The sequence below is a fragment of the Argiope bruennichi genome, chromosome 11, assembly GCF_947563725.1.
Source record: "Argiope bruennichi chromosome 11, qqArgBrue1.1, whole genome shotgun sequence".
Taxonomy (NCBI): Eukaryota; Metazoa; Arthropoda; class Arachnida; order Araneae; family Araneidae; genus Argiope; species Argiope bruennichi.
In genome coordinates this window covers 84,453,717-84,473,194 of record NC_079161.1, presented here as the reverse complement: position 1 = coordinate 84,473,194, position 19,478 = coordinate 84,453,717, and the positions used below count along the sequence as shown (strand labels likewise).

The following is a 19,478-nucleotide window of genomic DNA, read 5'->3' as shown; positions in this document are numbered from 1 at the left end:
GAGATGATATTCGTTTCTCTCTCTGCAAAACAATACTAATAATATGGTATTTGGAGCTGAATAAGAGAATGTGAAGTCATGTCGACTCAAGCGCCGCCATTGTTAAGTCTCAGTGGAATCTGCGTCTTACAGGAATTGACGATGAGTGAAGTGGGAAAAGCAAATAATTTAGAAATTGTAACAGAGAGAATTTCAATTAACCCTGCTTTTTATCCTAGTGGAAAATGCCGTTACTGAAATGAAAAAAGAGGATTTTAGTCGAAGCTGCTAGATTAATAATTCATTAAGGATTATTACTTCTTAAATCATAAGATGGAGCTGTTATCACTGCTACTTCAATTCCATATCCAAAAGGATCTATTTGTAATAGAAGGACGAAATTTCATTTAAACATATAAGAAAAAACAGCGGAATAGTAATAATGGTGCATTACCTATCTTAATTGTTTACATTATTGAACGCCTGCACTACGTTTTTACTATCGAGCATTTCAGAAACAAGCAGGTTTCGAAATCATTTTCATAACAACATATTTTAAAAATGCCATGTTCGCAGAAATAGTGTCAAATTTTTATATCTTGGTTTAGTGGCATAGGGAAAGGTGAATTAAATTGACTTTTCCACCCCCACCCCGAGTCGAAGCAAAGTTTTTAGCAATTGCGAATCTTTTAGGAACATGGGATTTTTTTTTTTTTTCCAACTCCGACGGGATATTTTACTTTAAAGGAAGAATTCTCACATTTTATCCCCCCTAGAGGCCGAGATCATTACGCTTATCGGTTTATGACTACGTTTTAAAGTGCAAATTGTAAACGACCGATACTACATAAAATAAACATTTCTTATTTTAGGACAATCTGACCAACGACTGAAAGTGTTTTTAAAGACTAAAATCAAAACAGAGACTACGTCAGTTCCAAGTGAGAGAGACGATCTCACTCGTTCTATTTTTAATAACCACAAAATCCTCGTTGCCAGATGCAACAGCAGAAAATCAGTTTCATTTAACACAAAACAATATTTAAAATATCTTTGCAGCAATTACTTCTAAAACAAACTCGAACAATTATAACATGTCGTTCCAAAAGTGAGAAAAATTCTTAAAATATAAAAGAGCATTCAAGGGAAAAAAGAAAAAGAAATTGTGAACATATTTAAAACTGAAATATTTCGAATGCTACATGCAAGTCGAAGGAACACTTAATAAAGAGAAATGTTATCCTATAACAAAATCACTAATTTTGATATCTACGTAAATTTTGTAGATGGCAGCGAGAAATTTTGTGTGTGCATGTAAGAAAAGCATTTTACTGATTGACACTTTTATATTTTGAGAGTCTATAAAAATTTAATTTAAAGACAAACTTTTTCATGATGAATTTGCACAGAATATTCATTAAATTGTCCACTTTATTTAATGAAATTTCGTTATTCGAAGTGTACAATTAAGCGCAAAAATGAAACGGCAGTTGCCCCCCTTTATTTAGGGATGTCCATAATTTCATATGCAATTGTACCCGCTATGCATGCATTCCTGAATTAGGTTTAGGTATCTCCTACGAATGAATAGAGATATGTACATGCGTTCATCCATATGGACAGAGATGCATATTAATATGCGAGTAACAGCAGCAATTTCCACAGAAAATGATTTCTCGTTATGATGCGAAAGAAATGAATATTCTTCCACAAGGGCTACGGTTCTGAACGGACACCTCCGTGGTAACAATTTTCTAAGTGAATTCTTTCCTTTACTTAAGACAGGGACAGCGCGAACGCAGTCCCAGCTACCAAAAATTGTGCACCCCAAGCAACCGCGATTTGCGGATGTGGCGAACGTCAACACACCGAAGTGCAATGGAGGGTCTCTGCTCGGGGGAGCCTCCTTGTTGATCAAGGCATCCCCAGTGCCAGGTAAGTATGACTGGCCAACTTTTCAGAAAGTTCATATACATTATTTTTCATTTACAAAAGTGGTAATACCTCTCATTACAATCTAATGTATTCCGTCGAAATATTCTTGAATATTTCTAGAAATCCATACATTTTAATTTTCTTTATATTTTTAAAGTAGTTATATTTGCATTCTATAACTAGGGACACAATTTTATCCTAAACATTTTTACCCAGCTAAATAAAAAAAGAGGGGAAAAAGAATCATAAAATATCATATTACACCATCAACAACGATATGTAGATGGCGCTGCAAATCGAATGTTCATATCCGTAAGTAGCTACATCTAATGGTTGTTCCAATGTCATCCATTCTTATTATATGTATCGTCAACCTGAATTTCATTGATCGCATTCCAGAATTGTCATTCAGTTGGATTGTAGCTACTATTGTGTATTGAGTTGTTCGAAGAATAATGCTGAATCGAAACTTCCACAGGCGACAATGTAACGTACATTTTAGAAGCAATTACAACACCACTAGAAAAATAAACAGGTTCTGACGTACTATATATACGACGTGACACTTAAAGTGCAACGTACTCGCTTCGGCAGTACATATACTAAAATTGGAACGATACAGAGAAGATTAGCATGGCCCCTGCGCAAGGATGACACGCAAAATCGTGAAGCGTTCCACATTTTTTTATTTTTTATTACTTGGTTTTAGATCGCATATTCCGGGTCGTTATAGCCTTGTTTGCTTCTCTTTAAAAATAAAGCATACGGTAAGAGGTTTTCTTAAGGAACAATTATAATTTATTTCATTTTAAATTATTCTGCATAACATCATTTTTCAGCTAAAAGATATTATGCATAAAAATTAAAGAAAAAATACTTTGATTTGCTTATGCATTTCGTATTCCGACATATTTACTCTACTTACCCAACCAGCAACAATTGATCTGATGGGGCAATTCTAGGGTTTATTACAGTATGACTGCTTAAAATTTTGCATGCATATATATATATATATATATATATATATATATTTAATCAACAAAATCGACACCTTTCAAGACCAGCTGATTCTACAGGAAAATTTGTAACGTTCATTATAATGTACACAAGGGGCGACATGGAAATAATATTATAGCGATGCATTTTTCATAAAGAGAGTCCGATCATTTATGAAAAGAACAAATGTACATATTACATTTCTTTTAAATAATTTAGCAGTAGGTCGCTATCATAGATTACCTTTACTTTTTTATACTTAATGAAAATTCCTTCAGATATTATGCGAATTAGTCACTTAACGCTGAATATATTTTCATCAAATGTACCACGCATTACGCTATATTTAGAAAATATCCATTTGCTACATTGTGGTTAATTGTCCAAATAATCTTTTTGTCAGCTATTAGTTGTAGCTATTTATGTAGTCAGCTAAAGGTTTTTACTACATTTTTTTTCTTTTCTTAATTTATTAGAAAGTGTGATTTCTACGTGAAATTTATTTCGTTTGAGGCAGAATGAAGATTCTAAAATTTTACTTCCTTTGTTCTCGAAATCCTTGCGAAGTAATCATATTTTGTTGCGCTATCTCCATGATTAGAAATGCCCTACCTGGAAACTTCGACGAAACAAATTCTTAACTCTTCCATGTCTAATGATATCGTTTATAGAATTTGATCCGATTATTTGTTATCGGCTATCAACTGGATTTTCATCATTTGCTCACTTTTAATCTAATTCAACTGAAGAGGAAACGAATAATGTTATTTATCTTTATGAAAATAAAAATATATTTTATGGATTAGGAGGACTCGGATAAATTGTTTTAAATGAATGCCAAATGACAACCTCAACTGTTGCAGAATTGAAATATTGTAACGAGCGAATTATCTTTCTTTATAAGAACCGGGAGCAGCGCGAACGCAGTCCCGACTACCAAAAATTATGCGCCCCAACCAACCACACTTTGCGGAAGTGGCAATTGTCAGCCGACCGAAGTGCAATGGACGGCCTCCAACCGGGAGAGCCCCCTCCTTGATCAGGGCATCTCCGACGCCAAGTAAGTATGCGGCGCTTTGTTCCATGAAAATTTATAAAAACATAATGTCTCTAATTATAGTGGTAAAAATAGCCGCGAATAAATAAATGTTGTTGGTTGAAAATTTCCACTACAAATTGTACCCAGTTAATGAGCGATCGTATCCACAGTAAAATATCTTCTGTACAATTTAAACACAGCAATCGAATTATAAAATCGGTAAAAATCAGAGAGATGATATTCGTTTCTCTCTCTGCAAAACAATACTAATAATATGGTATTTGGAGCTGAATAAGAGAATGTGAAGTCATGTCGACTCAAGCGCCGCCATTGTTAAGTCTCAGTGGAATCTGCGTCTTACAGGAATTGACGATGAGTGAAGTGGGAAAAGCAAATAATTTAGAAATTGTAACAGAGAGAATTTCAATTAACCCTGCTTTTTATCCTAGTGGAAAATGCCGTTACTGAAATGAAAAAAGAGGATTTTAGTCGAAGCTGCTAGATTAATAATTCATTAAGGATTATTACTTCTTAAATCATAAGATGGAGCTGTTATCACTGCTACTTCAATTCCATATCCAAAAGGATCTATTTGTAATAGAAGGACGAAATTTCATTTAAACATATAAGAAAAAACAGCGGAATAGTAATAATGGTGCATTACCTATCTTAATTGTTTACATTATTGAACGCCTGCACTACGTTTTTACTATCGAGCATTTCAGAAACAAGCAGGTTTCGAAATCATTTTCATAACAACATATTTTAAAAATGCCATGTTCGCAGAAATAGTGTCAAATTTTTATATCTTGGTTTAGTGGCATAGGGAAAGGTGAATTAAATTGACTTTTCCACCCCCACCCCGAGTCGAAGCAAAGTTTTTAGCAATTGCGAATCTTTTAGGAACATGGGATTTTTTTTTTTTTTCCAACTCCGACGGGATATTTTACTTTAAAGGAAGAATTCTCACATTTTATCCCCCCTAGAGGCCGAGATCATTACGCTTATCGGTTTATGACTACGTTTTAAAGTGCAAATTGTAAACGACCGATACTACATAAAATAAACATTTCTTATTTTAGGACAATCTGACCAACGACTGAAAGTGTTTTTAAAGACTAAAATCAAAACAGAGACTACGTCAGTTCCAAGTGAGAGAGACGATCTCACTCGTTCTATTTTTAATAACCACAAAATCCTCGTTGCCAGATGCAACAGCAGAAAATCAGTTTCATTTAACACAAAACAATATTTAAAATATCTTTGCAGCAATTACTTCTAAAACAAACTCGAACAATTATAACATGTCGTTCCAAAAGTGAGAAAAATTCTTAAAATATAAAAGAGCATTCAAGGGAAAAAAGAAAAAGAAATTGTGAACATATTTAAAACTGAAATATTTCGAATGCTACATGCAAGTCGAAGGAACACTTAATAAAGAGAAATGTTATCCTATAACAAAATCACTAATTTTGATATCTACGTAAATTTTGTAGATGGCAGCGAGAAATTTTGTGTGTGCATGTAAGAAAAGCATTTTACTGATTGACACTTTTATATTTTGAGAGTCTATAAAAATTTAATTTAAAGACAAACTTTTTCATGATGAATTTGCACAGAATATTCATTAAATTGTCCACTTTATTTAATGAAATTTCGTTATTCGAAGTGTACAATTAAGCGCAAAAATGAAACGGCAGTTGCCCCCCTTTATTTAGGGATGTCCATAATTTCATATGCAATTGTACCCGCTATGCATGCATTCCTGAATTAGGTTTAGGTATCTCCTACGAATGAATAGAGATATGTACATGCGTTCATCCATATGGACAGAGATGCATATTAATATGCGAGTAACAGCAGCAATTTCCACAGAAAATGATTTCTCGTTATGATGCGAAAGAAATGAATATTCTTCCACAAGGGCTACGGTTCTGAACGGACACCTCCGTGGTAACAATTTTCTAAGTGAATTCTTTCCTTTACTTAAGACAGGGACAGCGCGAACGCAGTCCCAGCTACCAAAAATTGTGCACCCCAAGCAACCGCGATTTGCGGATGTGGCGAACGTCAACACACCGAAGTGCAATGGAGGGTCTCTGCTCGGGGGAGCCTCCTTGTTGATCAAGGCATCCCCAGTGCCAGGTAAGTATGACTGGCCAACTTTTCAGAAAGTTCATATACATTATTTTTCATTTACAAAAGTGGTAATACCTCTCATTACAATCTAATGTATTCCGTCGAAATATTCTTGAATATTTCTAGAAATCCATACATTTTAATTTTCTTTATATTTTTAAAGTAGTTATATTTGCATTCTATAACTAGGGACACAATTTTATCCTAAACATTTTTACCCAGCTAAATAAAAAAAGAGGGGAAAAAGAATCATAAAATATCATATTACACCATCAACAACGATATGTAGATGGCGCTGCAAATCGAATGTTCATATCCGTAAGTAGCTACATCTAATGGTTGTTCCAATGTCATCCATTCTTATTATATGTATCGTCAACCTGAATTTCATTGATCGCATTCCAGAATTGTCATTCAGTTGGATTGTAGCTACTATTGTGTATTGAGTTGTTCGAAGAATAATGCTGAATCGAAACTTCCACAGGCGACAATGTAACGTACATTTTAGAAGCAATTACAACACCACTAGAAAAATAAACAGGTTCTGACGTACTATATATACGACGTGACACTTAAAGTGCAACGTACTCGCTTCGGCAGTACATATACTAAAATTGGAACGATACAGAGAAGATTAGCATGGCCCCTGCGCAAGGATGACACGCAAAATCGTGAAGCGTTCCACATTTTTTTATTTTTTATTACTTGGTTTTAGATCGCATATTCCGGGTCGTTATAGCCTTGTTTGCTTCTCTTTAAAAATAAAGCATACGGTAAGAGGTTTTCTTAAGGAACAATTATAATTTATTTCATTTTAAATTATTCTGCATAACATCATTTTTCAGCTAAAAGATATTATGCATAAAAATTAAAGAAAAAATACTTTGATTTGCTTATGCATTTCGTATTCCGACATATTTACTCTACTTACCCAACCAGCAACAATTGATCTGATGGGGCAATTCTAGGGTTTATTACAGTATGACTGCTTAAAATTTTGCATGCATATATATATATATATATATATATTTAATCAACAAAATCGACACCTTTCAAGACCAGCTGATTCTACAGGAAAATTTGTAACGTTCATTATAATGTACACAAGGGGCGACATGGAAATAATATTATAGCGATGCATTTTTCATAAAGAGAGTCCGATCATTTATGAAAAGAACAAATGTACATATTACATTTCTTTTAAATAATTTAGCAGTAGGTCGCTATCATAGATTACCTTTACTTTTTTATACTTAATGAAAATTCCTTCAGATATTATGCGAATTAGTCACTTAACGCTGAATATATTTTCATCAAATGTACCACGCATTACGCTATATTTAGAAAATATCCATTTGCTACATTGTGGTTAATTGTCCAAATAATCTTTTTGTCAGCTATTAGTTGTAGCTATTTATGTAGTCAGCTAAAGGTTTTTACTACATTTTTTTTCTTTTCTTAATTTATTAGAAAGTGTGATTTCTACGTGAAATTTATTTCGTTTGAGGCAGAATGAAGATTCTAAAATTTTACTTCCTTTGTTCTCGAAATCCTTGCGAAGTAATCATATTTTGTTGCGCTATCTCCATGATTAGAAATGCCCTACCTGGAAACTTCGACGAAACAAATTCTTAACTCTTCCATGTCTAATGATATCGTTTATAGAATTTGATCCGATTATTTGTTATCGGCTATCAACTGGATTTTCATCATTTGCTCACTTTTAATCTAATTCAACTGAAGAGGAAACGAATAATGTTATTTATCTTTATGAAAATAAAAATATATTTTATGGATTAGGAGGACTCGGATAAATTGTTTTAAATGAATGCCAAATGACAACCTCAACTGTTGCAGAATTGAAATATTGTAACGAGCGAATTATCTTTCTTTATAAAAACCGGGAGCAGCGCGAACGCAGTCCCGACTACCAAAAATTATGCGCCCCAACCAACCACACTTTGCGGAAGTGGCAATTGTCAGCCGACCGAAGTGCAATGGACGGCCTCCAACCGGGAGAGCCCCCTCCTTGATCAGGGCATCTCCGACGCCAAGTAAGTATGCGGCGTTTTGTTCCATGAAAATTTATAAAAACATAATGTCTCTAATTATAGTGGTAAAAATAGCCGCGAATAAATAAATGTTGTTGGTTGAAAATTTCCACTACAAATTGTACCCAGTTAATGAGCGATCGTATCCACAGTAAAATATCTTCTGTACAATTTAAACACAGCAATCGAATTATAAAATCGGTAAAAATCAGAGAGATGATATTCGTTTCTCTCTCTGCAAAACAATACTAATAATATGGTATTTGGAGCTGAATAAGAGAATGTGAAGTCATGTCGACTCAAGCGCCGCCATTGTTAAGTCTCAGTGGAATCTGCGTCTTACAGGAATTGACGATGAGTGAAGTGGGAAAAGCAAATAATTTAGAAATTGTAACAGAGAGAATTTCAATTAACCCTGCTTTTTATCCTAGTGGAAAATGCCGTTACTGAAATGAAAAAAGAGGATTTTAGTCGAAGCTGCTAGATTAATAATTCATTAAGGATTATTACTTCTTAAATCATAAGATGGAGCTGTTATCACTGCTACTTCAATTCCATATCCAAAAGGATCTATTTGTAATAGAAGGACGAAATTTCATTTAAACATATAAGAAAAAACAGCGGAATAGTAATAATGGTGCATTACCTATCTTAATTGTTTACATTATTGAACGCCTGCACTACGTTTTTACTATCGAGCATTTCAGAAACAAGCAGGTTTCGAAATCATTTTCATAACAACATATTTTAAAAATGCCATGTTCGCAGAAATAGTGTCAAATTTTTATATCTTGGTTTAGTGGCATAGGGAAAGGTGAATTAAATTGACTTTTCCACCCCCACCCCGAGTCGAAGCAAAGTTTTTAGCAATTGCGAATCTTTTAGGAACATGGGATTTTTTTTTTTTTTCCAACTCCGACGGGATATTTTACTTTAAAGGAAGAATTCTCACATTTTATCCCCCCTAGAGGCCGAGATCATTACGCTTATCGGTTTATGACTACGTTTTAAAGTGCAAATTGTAAACGACCGATACTACATAAAATAAACATTTCTTATTTTAGGACAATCTGACCAACGACTGAAAGTGTTTTTAAAGACTAAAATCAAAACAGAGACTACGTCAGTTCCAAGTGAGAGAGACGATCTCACTCGTTCTATTTTTAATAACCACAAAATCCTCGTTGCCAGATGCAACAGCAGAAAATCAGTTTCATTTAACACAAAACAATATTTAAAATATCTTTGCAGCAATTACTTCTAAAACAAACTCGAACAATTATAACATGTCGTTCCAAAAGTGAGAAAAATTCTTAAAATATAAAAGAGCATTCAAGGGAAAAAAGAAAAAGAAATTGTGAACATATTTAAAACTGAAATATTTCGAATGCTACATGCAAGTCGAAGGAACACTTAATAAAGAGAAATGTTATCCTATAACAAAATCACTAATTTTGATATCTACGTAAATTTTGTAGATGGCAGCGAGAAATTTTGTGTGTGCATGTAAGAAAAGCATTTTACTGATTGACACTTTTATATTTTGAGAGTCTATAAAAATTTAATTTAAAGACAAACTTTTTCATGATGAATTTGCACAGAATATTCATTAAATTGTCCACTTTATTTAATGAAATTTCGTTATTCGAAGTGTACAATTAAGCGCAAAAATGAAACGGCAGTTGCCCCCCTTTATTTAGGGATGTCCATAATTTCATATGCAATTGTACCCGCTATGCATGCATTCCTGAATTAGGTTTAGGTATCTCCTACGAATGAATAGAGATATGTACATGCGTTCATCCATATGGACAGAGATGCATATTAATATGCGAGTAACAGCAGCAATTTCCACAGAAAATGATTTCTCGTTATGATGCGAAAGAAATGAATATTCTTCCACAAGGGCTACGGTTCTGAACGGACACCTCCGTGGTAACAATTTTCTAAGTGAATTCTTTCCTTTACTTAAGACAGGGACAGCGCGAACGCAGTCCCAGCTACCAAAAATTGTGCACCCCAAGCAACCGCGATTTGCGGATGTGGCGAACGTCAACACACCGAAGTGCAATGGAGGGTCTCTGCTCGGGGGAGCCTCCTTGTTGATCAAGGCATCCCCAGTGCCAGGTAAGTATGACTGGCCAACTTTTCAGAAAGTTCATATACATTATTTTTCATTTACAAAAGTGGTAATACCTCTCATTACAATCTAATGTATTCCGTCGAAATATTCTTGAATATTTCTAGAAATCCATACATTTTAATTTTCTTTATATTTTTAAAGTAGTTATATTTGCATTCTATAACTAGGGACACAATTTTATCCTAAACATTTTTACCCAGCTAAATAAAAAAAGAGGGGAAAAAGAATCATAAAATATCATATTACACCATCAACAACGATATGTAGATGGCGCTGCAAATCGAATGTTCATATCCGTAAGTAGCTACATCTAATGGTTGTTCCAATGTCATCCATTCTTATTATATGTATCGTCAACCTGAATTTCATTGATCGCATTCCAGAATTGTCATTCAGTTGGATTGTAGCTACTATTGTGTATTGAGTTGTTCGAAGAATAATGCTGAATCGAAACTTCCACAGGCGACAATGTAACGTACATTTTAGAAGCAATTACAACACCACTAGAAAAATAAACAGGTTCTGACGTACTATATATACGACGTGACACTTAAAGTGCAACGTACTCGCTTCGGCAGTACATATACTAAAATTGGAACGATACAGAGAAGATTAGCATGGCCCCTGCGCAAGGATGACACGCAAAATCGTGAAGCGTTCCACATTTTTTTATTTTTTATTACTTGGTTTTAGATCGCATATTCCGGGTCGTTATAGCCTTGTTTGCTTCTCTTTAAAAATAAAGCATACGGTAAGAGGTTTTCTTAAGGAACAATTATAATTTATTTCATTTTAAATTATTCTGCATAACATCATTTTTCAGCTAAAAGATATTATGCATAAAAATTAAAGAAAAAATACTTTGATTTGCTTATGCATTTCGTATTCCGACATATTTACTCTACTTACCCAACCAGCAACAATTGATCTGATGGGGCAATTCTAGGGTTTATTACAGTATGACTGCTTAAAATTTTGCATGCATATATATATATATATATATATATATATATATTTAATCAACAAAATCGACACCTTTCAAGACCAGCTGATTCTACAGGAAAATTTGTAACGTTCATTATAATGTACACAAGGGGCGACATGGAAATAATATTATAGCGATGCATTTTTCATAAAGAGAGTCCGATCATTTATGAAAAGAACAAATGTACATATTACATTTCTTTTAAATAATTTAGCAGTAGGTCGCTATCATAGATTACCTTTACTTTTTTATACTTAATGAAAATTCCTTCAGATATTATGCGAATTAGTCACTTAACGCTGAATATATTTTCATCAAATGTACCACGCATTACGCTATATTTAGAAAATATCCATTTGCTACATTGTGGTTAATTGTCCAAATAATCTTTTTGTCAGCTATTAGTTGTAGCTATTTATGTAGTCAGCTAAAGGTTTTTACTACATTTTTTTTCTTTTCTTAATTTATTAGAAAGTGTGATTTCTACGTGAAATTTATTTCGTTTGAGGCAGAATGAAGATTCTAAAATTTTACTTCCTTTGTTCTCGAAATCCTTGCGAAGTAATCATATTTTGTTGCGCTATCTCCATGATTAGAAATGCCCTACCTGGAAACTTCGACGAAACAAATTCTTAACTCTTCCATGTCTAATGATATCGTTTATAGAATTTGATCCGATTATTTGTTATCGGCTATCAACTGGATTTTCATCATTTGCTCACTTTTAATCTAATTCAACTGAAGAGGAAACGAATAATGTTATTTATCTTTATGAAAATAAAAATATATTTTATGGATTAGGAGGACTCGGATAAATTGTTTTAAATGAATGCCAAATGACAACCTCAACTGTTGCAGAATTGAAATATTGTAACGAGCGAATTATCTTTCTTTATAAGAACCGGGAGCAGCGCGAACGCAGTCCCGACTACCAAAAATTATGCGCCCCAACCAACCACACTTTGCGGAAGTGGCAATTGTCAGCCGACCGAAGTGCAATGGACGGCCTCCAACCGGGAGAGCCCCCTCCTTGATCAGGGCATCTCCGACGCCAAGTAAGTATGCGGCGCTTTGTTCCATGAAAATTTATAAAAACATAATGTCTCTAATTATAGTGGTAAAAATAGCCGCGAATAAATAAATGTTGTTGGTTGAAAATTTCCACTACAAATTGTACCCAGTTAATGAGCGATCGTATCCACAGTAAAATATCTTCTGTACAATTTAAACACAGCAATCGAATTATAAAATCGGTAAAAATCAGAGAGATGATATTCGTTTCTCTCTCTGCAAAACAATACTAATAATATGGTATTTGGAGCTGAATAAGAGAATGTGAAGTCATGTCGACTCAAGCGCCGCCATTGTTAAGTCTCAGTGGAATCTGCGTCTTACAGGAATTGACGATGAGTGAAGTGGGAAAAGCAAATAATTTAGAAATTGTAACAGAGAGAATTTCAATTAACCCTGCTTTTTATCCTAGTGGAAAATGCCGTTACTGAAATGAAAAAAGAGGATTTTAGTCGAAGCTGCTAGATTAATAATTCATTAAGGATTATTACTTCTTAAATCATAAGATGGAGCTGTTATCACTGCTACTTCAATTCCATATCCAAAAGGATCTATTTGTAATAGAAGGACGAAATTTCATTTAAACATATAAGAAAAAACAGCGGAATAGTAATAATGGTGCATTACCTATCTTAATTGTTTACATTATTGAACGCCTGCACTACGTTTTTACTATCGAGCATTTCAGAAACAAGCAGGTTTCGAAATCATTTTCATAACAACATATTTTAAAAATGCCATGTTCGCAGAAATAGTGTCAAATTTTTATATCTTGGTTTAGTGGCATAGGGAAAGGTGAATTAAATTGACTTTTCCACCCCCACCCCGAGTCGAAGCAAAGTTTTTAGCAATTGCGAATCTTTTAGGAACATGGGATTTTTTTTTTTTTCCAACTCCGACGGGATATTTTACTTTAAAGGAAGAATTCTCACATTTTATCCCCCCTAGAGGCCGAGATCATTACGCTTATCGGTTTATGACTACGTTTTAAAGTGCAAATTGTAAACGACCGATACTACATAAAATAAACATTTCTTATTTTAGGACAATCTGACCAACGACTGAAAGTGTTTTTAAAGACTAAAATCAAAACAGAGACTACGTCAGTTCCAAGTGAGAGAGACGATCTCACTCGTTCTATTTTTAATAACCACAAAATCCTCGTTGCCAGATGCAACAGCAGAAAATCAGTTTCATTTAACACAAAACAATATTTAAAATATCTTTGCAGCAATTACTTCTAAAACAAACTCGAACAATTATAACATGTCGTTCCAAAAGTGAGAAAAATTCTTAAAATATAAAAGAGCATTCAAGGGAAAAAAGAAAAAGAAATTGTGAACATATTTAAAACTGAAATATTTCGAATGCTACATGCAAGTCGAAGGAACACTTAATAAAGAGAAATGTTATCCTATAACAAAATCACTAATTTTGATATCTACGTAAATTTTGTAGATGGCAGCGAGAAATTTTGTGTGTGCATGTAAGAAAAGCATTTTACTGATTGACACTTTTATATTTTGAGAGTCTATAAAAATTTAATTTAAAGACAAACTTTTTCATGATGAATTTGCACAGAATATTCATTAAATTGTCCACTTTATTTAATGAAATTTCGTTATTCGAAGTGTACAATTAAGCGCAAAAATGAAACGGCAGTTGCCTCCCTTTATTTAGGGATGTCCATAATTTCATATGCAATTGTACCCGCTATGCATGCATTCCTGAATTAGGTTTAGGTATCTCCTACGAATGAATAGAGATATGTACATGCGTTCATCCATATGGACAGAGATGCATATTAATATGCGAGTAACAGCAGCAATTTCCACAGAAAATGATTTCTCGTTATGATGCGAAAGAAATGAATATTCTTCCACAAGGGCTACGGTTCTGAACGGACACCTCCGTGGTAACAATTTTCTAAGTGAATTCTTTCCTTTACTTAAGACAGGGACAGCGCGAACGCAGTCCCAGCTACCAAAAATTGTGCACCCCAAGCAACCGCGATTTGCGGATGTGGCGAACGTCAACACACCGAAGTGCAATGGAGGGTCTCTGCTCGGGGGAGCCTCCTTGTTGATCAAGGCATCCCCAGTGCCAGGTAAGTATGACTGGCCAACTTTTCAGAAAGTTCATATACATTATTTTTCATTTACAAAAGTGGTAATACCTCTCATTACAATCTAATGTATTCCGTCGAAATATTCTTGAATATTTCTAGAAATCCATACATTTTAATTTTCTTTATATTTTTAAAGTAGTTATATTTGCATTCTATAACTAGGGACACAATTTTATCCTAAACATTTTTACCCAGCTAAATAAAAAAAGAGGGGAAAAAGAATCATAAAATATCATATTACACCATCAACAACGATATGTAGATAGCGCTGCAAATCGAATGTTCATATCCGTAAGTAGCTACATCTAATGGTTGTTCCAATGTCATCCATTCTTATTATATGTATCGTCAACCTGAATTTCATTGATCGCATTCCAGAATTGTCATTCAGTTGGATTGTAGCTACTATTGTGTATTGAGTTGTTCGAAGAATAATGCTGAATCGAAACTTCCACAGGCGACAATGTAACGTACATTTTAGAAGCAATTACAACACCACTAGAAAAATAAACAGGTTCTGACGTACTATATATACGACGTGACACTTAAAGTGCAACGTACTCGCTTCGGCAGTACATATACTAAAATTGGAACGATACAGAGAAGATTAGCATGGCCCCTGCGCAAGGATGACACGCAAAATCGTGAAGCGTTCCACATTTTTTTATTTTTTATTACTTGGTTTTAGATCGCATATTCCGGGTCGTTATAGCCTTGTTTGCTTCTCTTTAAAAATAAAGCATACGGTAAGAGGTTTTCTTAAGGAACAATTATAATTTATTTCATTTTAAATTATTCTGCATAACATCATTTTTCAGCTAAAAGATATTATGCATAAAAATTAAAGAAAAAATACTTTGATTTGCTTATGCATTTCGTATTCCGACATATTTACTCTACTTACCCAACCAGCAACAATTGATCTGATGGGGCAATTCTAGGGTTTATTACAGTATGACTGCTTAAAATTTTGCATGCATATATATATATATATATATATATATTTAATCAACAAAATCGACACCTTTCAAGACCAGCTGATTCTACAGGAAAATTTGTAACGTTCATTATAATGTACACAAGGGGCGACATGGAAATAATATTATAGCGATGCATTTTTCATAAAGAGAGTCCGATCATTTATGAAAAGAACAAATGTACATATTACATTTCTTTTAAATAATTTAGCAGTAGGTCGCTATCATAGATTACCTTTACTTTTTTATACTTAATGAAAATTCCTTCAGATATTATGCGAATTAGTCACTTAACGCTGAATATATTTTCATCAAATGTACCACGCATTACGCTATATTTAGAAAATATCCATTTGCTACATTGTGGTTAATTGTCCAAATAATCTTTTTGTCAGCTATTAGTTGTAGCTATTTATGTAGTCAGCTAAAGGTTTTTACTACATTTTTTTTCTTTTCTTAATTTATTAGAAAGTGTGATTTCTACGTGAAATTTATTTCGTTTGAGGCAGAATGAAGATTCTAAAATTTTACTTCCTTTGTTCTCGAAATCCTTGCGAAGTAATCATATTTTGTTGCGCTATCTCCATGATTAGAAATGCCCTACCTGGAAACTTCGACGAAACAAATTCTTAACTCTTCCATGTCTAATGATATCGTTTATAGAATTTGATCCGATTATTTGTTATCGGCTATCAACTGGATTTTCATCATTTGCTCACTTTTAATCTAATTCAACTGAAGAGGAAACGAATAATGTTATTTATCTTTATGAAAATAAAAATATATTTTATGGATTAGGAGGACTCGGATAAATTGTTTTAAATGAATGCCAAATGACAACCTCAACTGTTGCAGAATTGAAATATTGTAACGAGCGAATTATCTTTCTTTATAAGAACCGGGAGCAGCGCGAACGCAGTCCCGACTACCAAAAATTATGCGCCCCAACCAACCACACTTTGCGGAAGTGGCAATTGTCAGCCGACCGAAGTGCAATGGACGGCCTCCAACCGGGAGAGCCCCCTCCTTGATCAGGGCATCTCCGACGCCAAGTAAGTATGCGGCGCTTTGTTCCATGAAAATTTATAAAAACATAATGTCTCTAATTATAGTGGTAAAAATAGCCGCGAATAAATAAATGTTGTTGGTTGAAAATTTCCACTACAAATTGTACCCAGTTAATGAGCGATCGTATCCACAGTAAAATATCTTCTGTACAATTTAAACACAGCAATCGAATTATAAAATCGGTAAAAATCAGAGAGATGATATTCGTTTCTCTCTCTGCAAAACAATACTAATAATATGGTATTTGGAGCTGAATAAGAGAATGTGAAGTCATGTCGACTCAAGCGCCGCCATTGTTAAGTCTCAGTGGAATCTGCGTCTTACAGGAATTGACGATGAGTGAAGTGGGAAAAGCAAATAATTTAGAAATTGTAACAGAGAGAATTTCAATTAACCCTGCTTTTTATCCTAGTGGAAAATGCCGTTACTGAAATGAAAAAAGAGGATTTTAGTCGAAGCTGCTAGATTAATAATTCATTAAGGATTATTACTTCTTAAATCATAAGATGGAGCTGTTATCACTGCTACTTCAATTCCATATCCAAAAGGATCTATTTGTAATAGAAGGACGAAATTTCATTTAAACATATAAGAAAAAACAGCGGAATAGTAATAATGGTGCATTACCTATCTTAATTGTTTACATTATTGAACGCCTGCACTACGTTTTTACTATCGAGCATTTCAGAAACAAGCAGGTTTCGAAATCATTTTCATAACAACATATTTTAAAAATGCCATGTTCGCAGAAATAGTGTCAAATTTTTATATCTTGGTTTAGTGGCATAGGGAAAGGTGAATTAAATTGACTTTTCCACCCCCACCCCGAGTCGAAGCAAAGTTTTTAGCAATTGCGAATCTTTTAGGAACATGGGATTTTTTTTTTTTTTCCAACTCCGACGGGATATTTTACTTTAAAGGAAGAATTCTCACATTTTATCCCCCCTAGAGGCCGAGATCATTACGCTTATCGGTTTATGACTACGTTTTAAAGTGCAAATTGTAAACGACCGATACTACATAAAATAAACATTTCTTATTTTAGGACAATCTGACCAACGACTGAAAGTGTTTTTAAAGACTAAAATCAAAACAGAGACTACGTCAGTTCCAAGTGAGAGAGACGATCTCACTCGTTCTATTTTTAATAACCACAAAATCCTCGTTGCCAGATGCAACAGCAGAAAATCAGTTTCATTTAACACAAAACAATATTTAAAATATCTTTGCAGCAATTACTTCTAAAACAAACTCGAACAATTATAACATGTCGTTCCAAAAGTGAGAAAAATTCTTAAAATATAAAAGAGCATTCAAGGGAAAAAAGAAAAAGAAATTGTGAACATATTTAAAACTGAAATATTTCGAATGCTACATGCAAGTCGAAGGAACACTTAATAAAGAGAAATGTTATCCTATAACAAAATCACTAATTTTGATATCTACGTAAATTTTGTAGATGGCAGCGAGAAATTTTGTGTGTGCATGTAAGAAAAGCATTTTACTGATTGACACTTTTATATTTTGAGAGTCTATAAAAATTTAATTTAAAGACAAACTTTTTCATGATGAATTTGCACAGAATATTCATTAAATTGTCCACTTTATTTAATGAAATTTCGTTATTCGAAGTGTACAATTAAGCGCAAAAATGAAACGGCAGTTGCCCCCCTTTATTTAGGGATGTCCATAATTTCATATGCAATTGTACCCGCTATGCATGCATTCCTGAATTAGGTTTAGGTATCTCCTACGAATGAATAGAGATATGTACATGCGTTCATCCATATGGACAGAGATGCATATTAATATGCGAGTAACAGCAGCAATTTCCACAGAAAATGATTTCTCGTTATGATGCGAAAGAAATGAATATTCTTCCACAAGGGCTACGGTTCTGAACGGACACCTCCGTGGTAACAATTTTCTAAGTGAATTCTTTCCTTTACTTAAGACAGGGACAGCGCGAACGCAGTCCCAGCTACCAAAAATTGTGCACCCCAAGCAACCGCGATTTGCGGATGTGGCGAACGTCAACCCACCGAAGTGCAATGGAGGGTCTCTGCTCGGGGGAGCCTCCTTGTTGATCAAGGCATCCCCAGTGCCAGGTAAGTATGACTGGCCAACTTTTCAGAAAGTTCATATACATTATTTTTCATTTACAAAAGTGGTAATACCTCTCATTACAATCTAATGTATTCCGTCGAAATATTCTTGAATATTTCTAGAAATCCATACATTTTAATTTTCTTTATATTTTTAAAGTAGTTATATTTGCATTCTATAACTAGGGACACAATTTTATCCTAAACATTTTTACCCAGCTAAATAAAAAAAGAGGGGAAAAAGAATCATAAAATATCATATTACACCATCAACAACGATATGTAGATGGCGCTGCAAATCGAATGTTCATATCCGTAAGTAGCTACATCTAATGGTTGTTCCAATGTCATCCATTCTTATTATATGTATCGTCAACCTGAATTTCATTGATCGCATTCCAGAATTGTCATTCAGTTGGATTGTAGCTACTATTGTGTATTGAGTTGTTCGAAGAATAATGCTGAATCGAAACTTCCACAGGCGACAATGTAACGTACATTTTAGAAGCAATTACAACACCACTAGAAAAATAAACAGGTTCTGACGTACTATATATACGACGTGACACTTAAAGTGCAACGTACTCGCTTCGGCAGTACATATACTAAAATTGGAACGATACAGAGAAGATTAGCATGGCCCCTGCGCAAGGATGACACGCAAAATCGTGAAGCGTTCCACATTTTTTTATTTTTTATTACTTGGTTTTAGATCGCATATTCCGGGTCGTTATAGCCTTGTTTGCTTCTCTTTAAAAATAAAGCATACGGTAAGAGGTTTTCTTAAGGAACAATTATAATTTATTTCATTTTAAATTATTCTGCATAACATCATTTTTCAGCTAAAAGATATTATGCATAA

The 19,478-nt window shown here is 33.9% G+C and overlaps 14 non-coding genes across 14 annotated transcripts; 5 read left to right on the top strand and 9 right to left on the bottom strand.

Annotated features, from left to right (window-relative positions):
- Nucleotides 1-1,760: 1,760 nt before the first annotated feature.
- Nucleotides 1,761-1,922, bottom strand: LOC129958007 (U1 spliceosomal RNA). The gene has a single exon (XR_008783103.1). It is a non-coding gene; the product is annotated as a U1 spliceosomal RNA (small nuclear RNA).
- A 570-nt stretch (nucleotides 1,923-2,492) lies between these two features.
- On the top strand, nucleotides 2,493-2,599 carry LOC129957941 (U6 spliceosomal RNA). Its single transcript, XR_008783040.1, has one exon. It is a non-coding gene; the product is annotated as a U6 spliceosomal RNA (small nuclear RNA).
- A 1,217-nt stretch (nucleotides 2,600-3,816) lies between these two features.
- On the bottom strand, nucleotides 3,817-3,978 carry LOC129957728 (U1 spliceosomal RNA). The gene has a single exon (XR_008782835.1). It is a non-coding gene; the product is annotated as a U1 spliceosomal RNA (small nuclear RNA).
- A 1,962-nt stretch (nucleotides 3,979-5,940) lies between these two features.
- Nucleotides 5,941-6,102, bottom strand: LOC129958006 (U1 spliceosomal RNA). Its single transcript, XR_008783102.1, has one exon. It is a non-coding gene; the product is annotated as a U1 spliceosomal RNA (small nuclear RNA).
- A 570-nt stretch (nucleotides 6,103-6,672) lies between these two features.
- On the top strand, nucleotides 6,673-6,779 carry LOC129957939 (U6 spliceosomal RNA). The gene has a single exon (XR_008783038.1). It is a non-coding gene; the product is annotated as a U6 spliceosomal RNA (small nuclear RNA).
- Nucleotides 6,780-7,988: 1,209 nt separating this feature from the next.
- On the bottom strand, nucleotides 7,989-8,150 carry LOC129957727 (U1 spliceosomal RNA). The gene has a single exon (XR_008782834.1). It is a non-coding gene; the product is annotated as a U1 spliceosomal RNA (small nuclear RNA).
- Nucleotides 8,151-10,112: 1,962 nt separating this feature from the next.
- LOC129958005 (U1 spliceosomal RNA) lies at nucleotides 10,113-10,274 on the bottom strand. Its single transcript, XR_008783101.1, has one exon. It is a non-coding gene; the product is annotated as a U1 spliceosomal RNA (small nuclear RNA).
- A 570-nt stretch (nucleotides 10,275-10,844) lies between these two features.
- Nucleotides 10,845-10,951, top strand: LOC129957938 (U6 spliceosomal RNA). The gene has a single exon (XR_008783037.1). It is a non-coding gene; the product is annotated as a U6 spliceosomal RNA (small nuclear RNA).
- A 1,217-nt stretch (nucleotides 10,952-12,168) lies between these two features.
- On the bottom strand, nucleotides 12,169-12,330 carry LOC129957725 (U1 spliceosomal RNA). The gene has a single exon (XR_008782832.1). It is a non-coding gene; the product is annotated as a U1 spliceosomal RNA (small nuclear RNA).
- A 1,961-nt stretch (nucleotides 12,331-14,291) lies between these two features.
- LOC129958003 (U1 spliceosomal RNA) lies at nucleotides 14,292-14,453 on the bottom strand. The gene has a single exon (XR_008783099.1). It is a non-coding gene; the product is annotated as a U1 spliceosomal RNA (small nuclear RNA).
- A 570-nt stretch (nucleotides 14,454-15,023) lies between these two features.
- On the top strand, nucleotides 15,024-15,130 carry LOC129957937 (U6 spliceosomal RNA). The gene has a single exon (XR_008783036.1). It is a non-coding gene; the product is annotated as a U6 spliceosomal RNA (small nuclear RNA).
- A 1,211-nt stretch (nucleotides 15,131-16,341) lies between these two features.
- On the bottom strand, nucleotides 16,342-16,503 carry LOC129957724 (U1 spliceosomal RNA). Its single transcript, XR_008782831.1, has one exon. It is a non-coding gene; the product is annotated as a U1 spliceosomal RNA (small nuclear RNA).
- Nucleotides 16,504-18,465: 1,962 nt separating this feature from the next.
- Nucleotides 18,466-18,627, bottom strand: LOC129957946 (U1 spliceosomal RNA). Its single transcript, XR_008783045.1, has one exon. It is a non-coding gene; the product is annotated as a U1 spliceosomal RNA (small nuclear RNA).
- A 570-nt stretch (nucleotides 18,628-19,197) lies between these two features.
- On the top strand, nucleotides 19,198-19,304 carry LOC129957936 (U6 spliceosomal RNA). Its single transcript, XR_008783035.1, has one exon. It is a non-coding gene; the product is annotated as a U6 spliceosomal RNA (small nuclear RNA).
- Nucleotides 19,305-19,478: the final 174 nt, after the last annotated feature.